Here is a 12157-nt window from a genome sequence, read left to right as displayed (position 1 = left end):
AGGGAGAAGATACAGATTAAATATTAGAAAAAACTTTTTGACAGTTAAGGTGATACATGAGTGGAACAGGCTGCCACGAGAGGTGGTGAGTTCACCTTCAGTGGAAGTCTTCAAGCAAAGGCTGGACAGACATCTGTCTGAGATGGTTTAGTATATCCTGCAGTGAGCAGTAGGTTGTGATGTAGAAATATGTGTTCAAGAAATAAATGAGACGTTTCCGGCAATACCTAACCTTCATCAGTCATCTGGATAGAGGAGATCAGATGAAAATATAAAAAATTTGCAATTTTCAAGCTTTAAATGTTTAATACTTAAACCAAATAGTCATATTATACAAAAAAGTTAATAAATAACATTTCCCATGTGTTTACTTGTCAGCATAAGCTTTCAAATGTCCTCTTATTTTGTTAGGATTCTATAAGGGTTAATAGTGTAGCAGCAATTTTTCATGTCTTCAAGGAAATGTATAAAAATGTTTTTGGAACCTATTCATTTTTAAGTTACCTTGAGGGCCTATAAAATGAAAAACCACAAAAGTGATACCATTTTAAAAACAGCATGCCTCAAATTATTTAAACCTGTTGTCAGAAAGCTTGTTAACCTATCTGGTGCTTTACAGGAATGAATGAAATTAGAATGAATGTAATGAAAAATTTATTTTTTTCCACTAAAAAATGTTTTCCCGCTAAAAAAATCTTTGTAACTTCCTAACAGGCCACCATTGCCAGCAGACCCCAAGGTTATTACTTGGCGTTGGGTTGCCATGGCAACCGTCAGGACCACACAATTGTGCTCTATTGGGTTAAATAAGGAGCCCCCTCAATCTCTGTTAACCATCTAGATACTGCTATTGTTATTGACAAGAGAACTTAGGTGTTTAAATGATCGTGGATAATGCTGTATATTCACCCATCGTGGAGGCACTTTTCTCTAATTCGACAAAAAGGTATATTGGCAGCCATTAAGACGTTAAAAGTATAGGCCATACACTACGCTCGTGCTTATGACTTTGCATTTGCTGCCGTACACAGTGTCTTGATGCCGTCAGTAGTTCCACTAGATGCATTGTGAAGACTCTGGTCTCTTCCAAACCAACGAAAATTGCTTTACTTTGGGCCTGGACACCTTGTGTCCCAAGTCTGGATCTAGACTTTGGTGTGCTGGCTGAGTACCCCTGCCCTATAGCATAATCTGCAGTAATGAGCACTCAAAACCATGGTCAATAAAGATTTTGCTGCCTCTATGACCAAATTATCATGAGCAGATAGACTTACTGGTACACATATAGGACAAAACTATACATAGTCATCATTGTCAGTGTCTTCCGTTGCTGAAAAATTAATCTTACGGTACTTAGATTTTTATCCTGGTCTTCATGGCTATATAAGCATCTTCTTTCGTTCATTGGACAATGACCAACACAACAAAGAAGAAGAAAGTTTGGGCCTCTCTATGGTCTATAAGCAAAGCCAAATAGTTTCCCTTAAGCTTGTGTACTTTCATTTATTCAGCAATATCCTGTGTGGAACTTTATCAAAAGTTTTAACATTTTTAGAGTAAAACCACATCTATGTTAATAATCAAACTGGGTCTGTGGTCATTGAAGCCAGCAAATGTTCATTTTCTAATTTATTTTTAATGAAAAAGTCATTTTTATATGTTTTTATTTACTTGTGAAAAATATAATTACCGTAATTCTTTCGATAGAATTACACAAACTGATGAGATTATACCTGATGGCCTAGAATATATAATGGGGTCAATATTTTTTTAGCTGCAGTCATGAGCAGCCAGGACACTCATAAACCATCTCATTGGGTGCTGTGATGAGCAGAAGACCAACATGCAAGCCTTCAACAACATAATGAGAGCTAATTGATATAGCGAAATTAGCATTATTCTCCCCTCACCCTCACACCTGATTTTCTACAGGACAGATGTGGATTCAGTATTACAAATATTTATAAGTATAGTTGGAATGAAAAAATGTCAACCCCAATGCAAATTGGGCTTGTTAGCAAAATATACAAGCTTACTGTCGCTTATGATAAATGTTGTGAATTCTGTGGCGGAGCTCCCTCCTGTGGTCACAAGTGGTACTTCGGCTGGTTCTCTCTGTGAGCGTCCGTTGGTGGAGGAAAGTGGTACTGCGGCTTCTGAGTTTCCTTCCTCAGGTGATGTGGTGAAGTCGTTAGGTGCTGCTCTATTTAACTCCACCTAGTGTTTTGATCCTGGCCTCCTGTCAATGTTCTAGTATTGGACCTGTTTCCTCCTGGATCGTTCCTGTGGCCTGCTGCTCTGCATAGCCAAGTTCCTCTTTGCTATTTGTTTGCTGTTTTTTTCTGTCCAGCTTGTCAATTTGTTTTTACTGCTTGCTGGTAGCTCTGGGACGCAGAGGGTGTACCTCCGTGCCGTTAGTTCGGTACGGAGGGTCTTTTTGCCCCCTTTGTGTGGTGTTTGTAGGGTTTTGTGTTGACCGCAAAATTACCTTTCCTATCCTCGCTCTGTTCAGAAAGTTGGGCCTCACTTTGCTAAATCTATTTCATCTCTACGTTTGTCTTTTCATCTTAACTCACAGTCATTATATGTGGGGGCTGCCTTTTCCTTTGGGGTATTTCTCTGAGGCAAGGTAGGCTTATTTTCTATCTTCAGGCTAGCTAGTTTCTCAGGCCGTGCCGAGTTGCATAGGGAGCGTTAGGCGCAATCCACGGCTGCCTTTAGTGTGGTTGGAGAGGATTAGGGATTGCGGTCAACAGAGTTCCCACGTCTCAGAGCTCGTTCTTGTTTTTTGGGTTATTGCCAGGTCACTGTATGTGCGCTGATCTCTATGTCCATTGTGGTACTGAATTACCTTTCATAACAGTACAGGAGGCCCAAAGTACTAATGATTCCCAATAGAGGGAAAAGAGAAGTTCTGAGACCATTTTTTTTTCTTTGCACTGTGTTTTGCCTTTTTTTTCCCCTAGACATTTGGGTGGTTCAGGACACAGGTGTAGCAATGGACATTAAAGGTCTGTCTTCATGTGTGGATCAGCTCACGGCAAGAGTACAAAGTATTCAAGACTTTGTGGTTCAGAATTCTATGTTAGAACCGAGAATTCCTATTCCTGATTTGTTTTTTGGAGATAGAACTAAATTTCTGAGTTTCAAAAATAATTGTAAACTATTTCTGGCTTTGAAACCTCGCTCCTCTGGTGACCCAGTTCAACAAGTTAGGATCGTTATTTCTTTTTTGCGTGGCGACCCTCAGGACTGGGCATTTTCTCTTGCGTCAGGAGATCCTGCATTAAGTAATATCGATGCATTTTTCCTGGCGCTCGGATTGCTGTACGATGAGCCTAATTCTGTGGATCAGGCAGAGAAGAATTTGCTGGCTCTGTGTCAGGGTCAGGATGAAATAGAGGTACAGTGGGGCAAAAAAGTATTTAGTCAGTCAGCAATAGTGCAAGTTCCACCACTTAAAAAGATGAGAGGCGTCTGTAATTTACATCATAGGTAGACCTCAACTATGGGAGACAAACTGAGAAAAAAAAATCCAGAAAATCACATTGTCTGTTTTTTTAACATTTTATTTGCATATTATGGTGGAAAATAAGTATTTGGTCAGAAACAAAATTTCATCTCAATACTTTGTAATATATCCTTTGTTGGCAATGACAGAGGTCAAACGTTTTCTGTAAGTCTTCACAAGGTTGCCACACACTGTTGTTGGTATGTTGGCCCATTCCTCCATGCAGATCTCCTCTAGAGCAGTGATGTTTTTGGCTTTTTGCTTGGCAACACGGACTTTCAACTCCCTCCAAAGGTTTTCTATAGGGTTGAGATCTGGAGACTGGCTAGGCCACTCCAGGACCTTCAAATGCTTCTTACGAAGCCACTCCTTCATTGCCCTGGCGGTGTGCTTTGGATCATTGTCATGTTGAAAGACCCAGCCACGTTTCATCTTCAATGCCCTTGCTGATGGAAGGAGGTTTGCACTCAAAATCTCACGATACATGGCCCCATTCATTCTTTCATGTACCCGGATCAGTCGTCCTGGCCCCTTTGCAGAGAAACAGCCCCAAAGCATGATGTTTCTACCACCATGCTTTACAGTAGGTATGGTGTTTGATGGATGCAACTCAGTATTCTTTTTCCTCCAAACACAACAGTTCCAGTTTGGTTTCATCAGACCATAGGACATTCTCCCAAAACTCCTCTGGATCATCCAAATGCTCTCTAGCAAACTTCAGACGGGTCCGGACATGTACTGGCTTAAGCAGTGGGACACGTCTGGCACTGCAGGATCTGAGTCCATGGTGGCGTAGTGTGTTACTTATGGTAGGCCTTGTTACATTGGTCCCAGCTCTCTGCAGTTCATTCACTAGGTCCCCCCGCGTGGTTCTGGGATTTTTGCTCACCGTTCTTGTGATCATTCTGACCACACGGGGTGGGATTTTGCGTGGAGCCCCAGATCGAGGGAGATTATCAGTGGTCTTGTATGTCTTCCATTTTCTAATTATTGCTCCCACTGTTGATTTTTTCACTCCAAGCTGGTTGGCTATTGCAGATTCAGTCTTCCCAGCCTGGTGCAGGGCTACAATTTTGTTTCTGGTGTCCTTTGACAGCTCTTTGGTCTTCACCATAGTGGAGTTTGGAGTCAGACTGTTTGAGGGTGTGCACAGGTGTCTTTTTATACTGATTACAAGTTTAAACAGGTGCCATTACTACAGGTAATGAGTGGAGGAAAGAGGAGACTCTTAAAGAAGAAGTTACAGGTCTGTGAGAGCCTGAAATCTTGATTGTTTGTTTCTGACCAAATACTTATTTTCCACCATAATATGCAAATAAAATGTTAAAAAAACAGACAATGTGATTTTCTGGATTTTTTTTTCTCAGTTTGTCTCCCATAGTTGAGGTCTACCTATGATGTAAATTACAGACGCCTCTCATCTTTTTAAGTGGTGGAACTTGCACTATTGCTGACTGACTAAATACTTTTTTGCCCCACTGTATATTGTCAGAAATTTAGAAAGTGGTCCGTACTCACTCAGTGGAATGAAGGTGCGCTCGCAGCTATTTTCAGAAAAGGTCTCTCTGAAGCCCTTAAGGATGTCATGGTGGGATTTCCTATGCCTGCTGGTCTGAATGAGTCTATGTCTTTAGCCATTCAGATCGGTCGACGCTTGCGCGAGCGTAAATCTGTGCACCATTTGGCGGTATTACCTGAGCTTAGACCTGAGCCTATGCAGTGCGATAGGACTTTGACCAGAGTTGAACGGCAAGAACACAGACGTATGAATGGGCTGTGTTTCTACTGTGGTGATTCCACTCATGCTATCTCTGATTGTCCTAAGCGCACTAAGCGGTTCGCTAGGTCTGCCACCATTGGTACGGTACAGTCAAAATTTCTTCTGTCTGTTACCTTGATCTGCTCTTTGTCATCGTATTCTGTCATGGCATTTGTGGACTCAGGCGCTGCTCTGAATTTGATGGACTTGGAGTATGCTAGGCATTGTGGGTTTTTCTTGGAGCCCTTGCAGTGTCCTAATTGATGCTACGCCTTTGGCCAAGAATAAGCCTCAGTACTGGACCCAGCTGACCATGTGCATGGCTCCTGCACATCAGGAGGTTATTCGCTTTCTGGTGTTGCATAATCTGCATGATGTGGTCGTGTTGGGGTTGCCATGGCTACAAAACCATAATCCAGTATTAGATTGGAAATCCATGTCTGTGTCCAGCTGGGGTTGTCAGGGGGTACATGGTGATGTCCCATTTCTGACTATTTCGTCATCCACCCCTTCTGAGGTTCCTGAGTTCTTGTCTGATTACCGGGATTTATTTGATGAGCCCAAGTCCGATACCCTACCTCCGCATAGGGATTGTGATTGTGCTATCGATTTGATTCCTGGTAGTAAATTCCCAAAAGGTCGACTGTTTAATTTATCTGTGCCTGAGCACGCCGCTATGCGGAGTTATGTGAAGGAGTCTTTGGAGAAGGGGCATATTCGCCCGTCATCGTCGCCATTAGGAGCAGGGTTCTTTTTTGTAGCCAAGAAGGATGGTTCACTGAGACCTTGTATAGATTACCGCCTTCTAAATAAGATCACCGTTAAATTTCAGTACCCCTTGCCATTGTTATCTGATTTGTTTGCTCGGATTAAGGGGGCTAGTTGGTTCACCAAGATAGATCTTCGTGGTGCGTATAATCTTGTGCGTATTAAGCGAGGCGATGAGTGGAAAACTGCATTTAATACGCCCGAGGGCCATTTTGAGTATCTAGTAATGCCATTCAGACTTGCCAATGCTCCATCAGTGTTTCAGTCCTTTATGCATGACATCTTCCGAGAGTACCTGGATAAATTCCTGATTGTGTACTTAGATGACATTTTGATCTTCTCGGATGATTGGGAGTCTCATGTGAAGCAGGTCAGAACGGTGTTTCAGGTCCTGCGTGCTAATTCTTTGTTTGTGAAGGGATCAAAGTGTCTCTTTGGTGTGCAGAAGGTTTCATTTTTGGGGTTCATCTTTTCCCCTTCTACTATCGAGATGGACCCTGTTAAGGTCCAAGCCATCCATAATTGGACTCAGCCAACATCTCTGAAAAGTCTGCAAAAGTTCCTGGGCTTTGCTAATTTTTATCGTCGCTTCATCTGCAATTTTTCTAGTATTGCTAAACCATTGACCGATTTGACCAAGAAAGGTGCTGATTTGGTCAATTGGTCTTCTGCTGCGGTGGAAGCTTTTCAAGAGTTGAAGCGTCGTTTTTCTTCTGCCCCTGTGTTGTGTCAACCAGATGTTTCGCTTCCGTTCCAGGTCGAGTTTGATGCTTCTGAGATTGGAGCAGGGGCTGTTTTGTCGCAGAGAAGTTCTGATTGCTCGGTGATGAAACCATGCGCCTTCTTTTCCAGGAAGTTTTCGCCTGCTGAGCGAAATTATGATGTGGGCAATCGAGAGTTGCTGGCCATGAAGTGGGCATTCGAGGAGTGGCGTCATTGGCTTGAAGGAGCTAAGCATCGCGTGGTGGTCTTGACTGATCATAAGAACTTGACTTATCTCGAGTCCGCCAAGAGGTTGAATCCTAGACAAGCTCGTTGGTCGTTGTTTTTTGCCTGTTTTGCCTTTGTGATTTCATACCTTCCGGGCTCTAAAAATGTGAAGGCGGATGCTCTGTCTAGGAGTTTTGTGCCCGACTCTCCGGGTGTATCTGAGCCGGCGGGTATCCTCAAAGAGGGAGTAATTGTGTCTGCCATCTCCCCTGATTTATGGCGGGTGCTGCAAAAATTTCAGGCTAATAAACCTGATCGTTGCCCAGCGGAGAAACTGTTTGTCCCTGATAGGTGGACGAATAAAGTTGTCTCTGAGGTTCATTGTTCGGTGTTGGCTGGTCATCCTGGAATCTTTGGTACCAGAGAGTTAGTGGCTAGATCCTTTTGGTGGTCATCTCTGTCGCGGGATGTGCGTACTTTTGTGCAGTCCTGTGGGATTTGTGCTCGGGCTAAGCCCTGCTGTTCTCGTGCCAGTGGGTTGCTTTTGCCCTTGCCGGTCCCGAAGAGGCCTTGGACACATATCTCTATGGATTTTATTTCAGATCTTCCCGTCTCTCAAAAGATGTCAGTCATTTGGGTGGTCTGTGATCGCTTCTCTAAGATGGTCCATTTGGTACCCTTGTCTAAATTGCCTTCCTCCTCTGATTTGGTGCCATTGTTTTTCCAGCATGTGGTTCGTTTACATGGCATTCCAGAGAATATCGTTTCTGACAGAGGTTCCCAGTTTGTTTCGAGGTTTTGGCGAGCCTTTTGTGGTAGGATGGGCATTGACTTGTCTTTTTCCTCGGCTTTCCATCCTCAGACTAATGGCCAGACCGAACGAACCAATCAGACCTTGGAAACATATCTGAGATGCTTTGTTTCTGCTGATCAGGATGACTGGGTGTCCTTTTTGCCTTTGGCTGAGTTCGCCCTTAATAATCGGGCCAGCTCGGCTACCTTGGTTTCACCGTTTTTCTGCAACTCTGGGTTCCATCCTCGTTTCTCTTCAGGGCAGGTTGAGTCTTCGGACTGTCCTGGTGTGGATACTGTGGTGGACAGGTTGCAGCAGATTTGGACTCATGTAGTGGACAATTTGACTTTGTCCCAGGAGAAGGCTCAACGTTTCGCTAATCGCAGACGCTGTGTGGGTCCCCGACTTCGGGTTGGGGACTTGGTTTGGTTATCTTCTCGTCATATTCCTATGAAGGTTTCCTCTCCTAAGTTTAAACCTCGTTTAATTGGTCCGTATAGGATTTCTGAGGTTCTTAATCCTGTGTCTTTTCGTCTGACCCTTCCAGATTCTTTTTCCATACATAACATATTCCATAGGTCATTGTTGCGGAGATACGTGGCACCTATGGTTCCATCTGTTGATCCTCCTGCCCCGGTTTTGGTGGAGGGGGAGTTGGAGTATATAGTGGAGAAGATTTTGGATTCTCGTGTTTCAAGACGGAAACTCCAGTATCTGGTTAAGTGGAAGGGTTATGCTCAGGAAGATAATTCCTGGGTCTTTGCCTCTGATGTCCATGCTCCCGATCTTGTTCGTGCCTTTCATATGGCTCATCCTGGTCATCCTGGGAGCTCTGGTGAGGGTTCGGTGACCCCTCCTCAAGGGGGGGTACTGTTGTGAATTCTGTGGCGGAGCTCCCTCCTGTGGTCACAAGTGGTACTTCGGCTGGTTCTCTCTGTGAGCTTCCGTTGGTGGAGGAAAGTGGTACTGCGGCTTCTGAGTTTCCTTCCTCAGGTGATGTGGTGAAGTCGTTAGGTGCTGCTCTATTTAACTCCACCTAGTGTTTTGATCCTGGCCTCCTGTCAATGTTCTAGTATTGGACCTGTTTCCTCCTGGATCGTTCCTGTGGCTTGCTGCTCTGCATAGCTAAGTTCCTCTTTGCTATTTGTTTGCTGTTTTTTTCTGTCCAGCTTGTCAATTTGTTTTTACTGCTTGCTGGTAGCTCTGGGACGCAGAGGGTGTACCTCCGTGCCGTTAGTTCGGTACGGAGGGTCTTTTTGCCCCCTTTGTGTGGTGTTTGTAGGGTTTTGTGTTGACCGCAAAATTACCTTTCCTATCCTCGCTCTGTTCAGAAAGTTGGGCCTCACTTTGCTAAATCTATTTCATCTCTACGTTTGTCTTTTCATCTTAACTCACAGTCATTATATGTGGGGGCTGCCTTTTCCTTTGGGGTATTTCTCTGAGGCAAGGTAGGCTTATTTTCTATCTTCAGGCTAGCTAGTTTCTCAGGCCGTGCCGAGTTGCATAGGGAGCGTTAGGCGCAATCCACGGCTGCCTTTAGTGTGGTTGGAGAGGATTAGGGATTGCGGTCAACAGAGTTCCCACGTCTCAGAGCTCGTTCTTGTTTTTTGGGTTATTGCCAGGTCACTGTATGTGCGCTGATCTCTATGTCCATTGTGGTACTGAATTACCTTTCATAACAGATAAACCAATCAAGAACAATTTAAGTAACTTAAAACAATGAAGATAAATGGGTTCTCTAAGTTCAACACAAATTGCCACTTTTAATGAGTACTGAAGTCTCAGAATTATTCATCCCCTAATGTCCAGGGTGCAGAGTACTTGGTAGATCCCCCTCTGGCTGTTATGACATGCTGCAAATGTGAAGCATAGTCAGACACCAGCTTGTGGTGGCTTTCTTGAGGAATCTTAGCCCATTGTTCATTGGCAATGGCCTCCAGTTCCTTAATATTCTCAAGCTTGCATGCTGCAGCCGCTTTCCAGTGACTTAACATCTATTATGTTATTTTACAATTCTGTACACTGTGTACTGGATGGAGTTTCTGTGACCTCAAAATCCATTTCTAGACACAAAAACGACCTTTGTGCGGATTTGTTTTACTGGGTAGCGAAGATGTCATAAAACTAGAGGCATTTGTGGGAATCCTTTGTTCTTTGACTCTTTACAAAATCAGATTGTGTACAGCTACATTTTAATGAGTGTCATCCCACTTGCGCCATACTGGTTATGTGATCACATTTCAGTACATTTTAAATCGTTGGAAACGTTTTTTTTTTTTATACCAAGTCATAATCCTTTTTCCCAACTTTGAAGAGCATCATCCCAAAACATATTAGAGAATACGGTACTAAGAAACTATTGTCTACATTATTGTTCGCTCTGGAGTTGTCTGCATGGCACTCCTGTACAGTGGCATGCAAAAAATTGGGCATCCCTGGACAAAATTACTGTTATTGGGTACATTAAGCAAGTTGAAGATGAAATGATCTCTAATAGGCCTAAAGTTAAAGATGACACATTTTCTTTGTATTTTAGGCCATCCACGTATAATGAATAGACATATTGGGTCCTCCGGATAGATAGATGCTCTTTGTAGCTGCTCTATGTCCTGGGTGGTCCGGTGTATAAATTCTGAATTCTCTCATAGGGCAACTGTAAATATGTTTTCTACAGCAGACAACACGTAACATAGATATGTTTTAATTACTTGCTATTGGTATAGAGGTTTGTGGTGTGATTGGCGTGCAGCTACAGTATTGTTGGCACGTTACAACTTCAAGGGAACCTGTCACCAGTTTTGGCAGATAAGAGATGCGGCCATCGCCTTTCAGGGCTTATATACAGCATTCTATATTGCTGTATATAAGCACCCAACCCGACCTGTAAGAGAAGAAAAATAACTTTCATTATACTCACCTGCGGGGCGGTCCGCTCCGATGGGTGTCACTGGTCTTGGTCCGGGGCCTCCCTTCTTCTTGCAGTGTGCAGATGTCGGGAAAGGTCAAAGAGCCCTGGCGCATGCGCACTGCAGTACTTTGCTCTGTCCTTGGCAGGGCAGAGAAATACGCCTGAGCTGGAGTGCTGTGCCAAAGATGCTGTGTGGATGACAAAGGGATGCGTCATCCATATGAAGCAAGCAGGAGGACGGGGATTGTAAGAAGATGGGAAGCATCGGACCAAGACAAGTGACACCCATCGGACCGCATTGCAGGTGAGTATAATAAAAGTTATCTTTCTTCTCTTGCAGGTCGGGTTGGGGCTCATATACAGCATTATAGAATTCTGTATATCAGCCCTGAAAAGTGATGGCTGTATCTCTTATCGGCCAAACCTGGTGACAGGTTCCCTTTAATAGATTTGTTGGCAATGTTGCCATCTAAATGTAACTAAACTCGTCTGGTGGTCTTTTGTTGCGCAAATCACTAATTTTGGCGCAGTGCAGAGCTGATTTTGCTTAGTTTTTATCCGTTTTCTTATATTGGGGAAAATATTCATAAAAAGAAGAGAATGTCCAGCTTCACCGAATCCGTAAAAAAAAGAGTTTTCTTTATTCACAAACTTTAAGCATAGAGGATACAGACTTCAGCGCGTTTCTGGAGACTAAGCTCCCTTAATCATGACATGATGTACAGTGCCTACAAGTAGTATTCAACCCCCTGCAGATTTAGCAGGTTTACACATTTGGAATTAACTTGGCATTGTGACATTTGGACTGTAGATCAGCCTGGAAGTGTGAAATGCACTGCAGCAAAAAAGAATGCTATTTCTTTGTTTATTTTTTTTTAAATTGTGAAAAGTCTTTTCAGAGGGTCATTTATTATTCAACCCCTCAACCCACCAGAATTCTGTTTGGTTCCCCTAAAGTATTAAGAAGTAGTTCAGGCACAAAGAACAATGAGCTTCACATGTTTGGATTAATTATCTTTTTCCAGCCTTTTCTGACTATTTAAGACCCTCCCCAAACTTGTGAACAGCACTCATACATGGTCAACATGGGAAAGACAAAGGAGCATTCCAAGGCCATCAGAGACAAGATCGTGGAGGGTCACAAGGCTGGCAAGGGGTACAAAACCCTTTCCAAGGAGTTGGGCCTACCTGTCTCCACTGTTGGGAGTATCATCCGGAAGTGGAAGGCTTATGGAACTACTGTTAGCCTTCCACGGCCTGGACAGCTTTTGAAAGTTTCCTCCCGTGCCGAGGCCAGGCTTGTCCGAAGAGTCAAGGCTAACCCAAGGACAACAAGGAAGGAGCTCCGGGAAGATCTCATGGCAGTGGAGACATTGGTTTCAGTCAATACCATAAGTAACGTACTCCACCGCAATGGTCTCCGTTCCAGACGAGCCCGTAAGGTACCTTTACTTTCAAAGCGTCATGTCAAGGCTCGTCTACAGTTTG

This window comes from Ranitomeya imitator, chromosome 2 (assembly GCF_032444005.1).
Source record: "Ranitomeya imitator isolate aRanImi1 chromosome 2, aRanImi1.pri, whole genome shotgun sequence".
Lineage (NCBI taxonomy): Eukaryota > Metazoa > Chordata > Amphibia > Anura > Dendrobatidae > Ranitomeya > Ranitomeya imitator.
The sequence above is the reverse complement of the archived record's forward strand: the minus strand, read 5'-3'. Positions refer to the sequence as shown.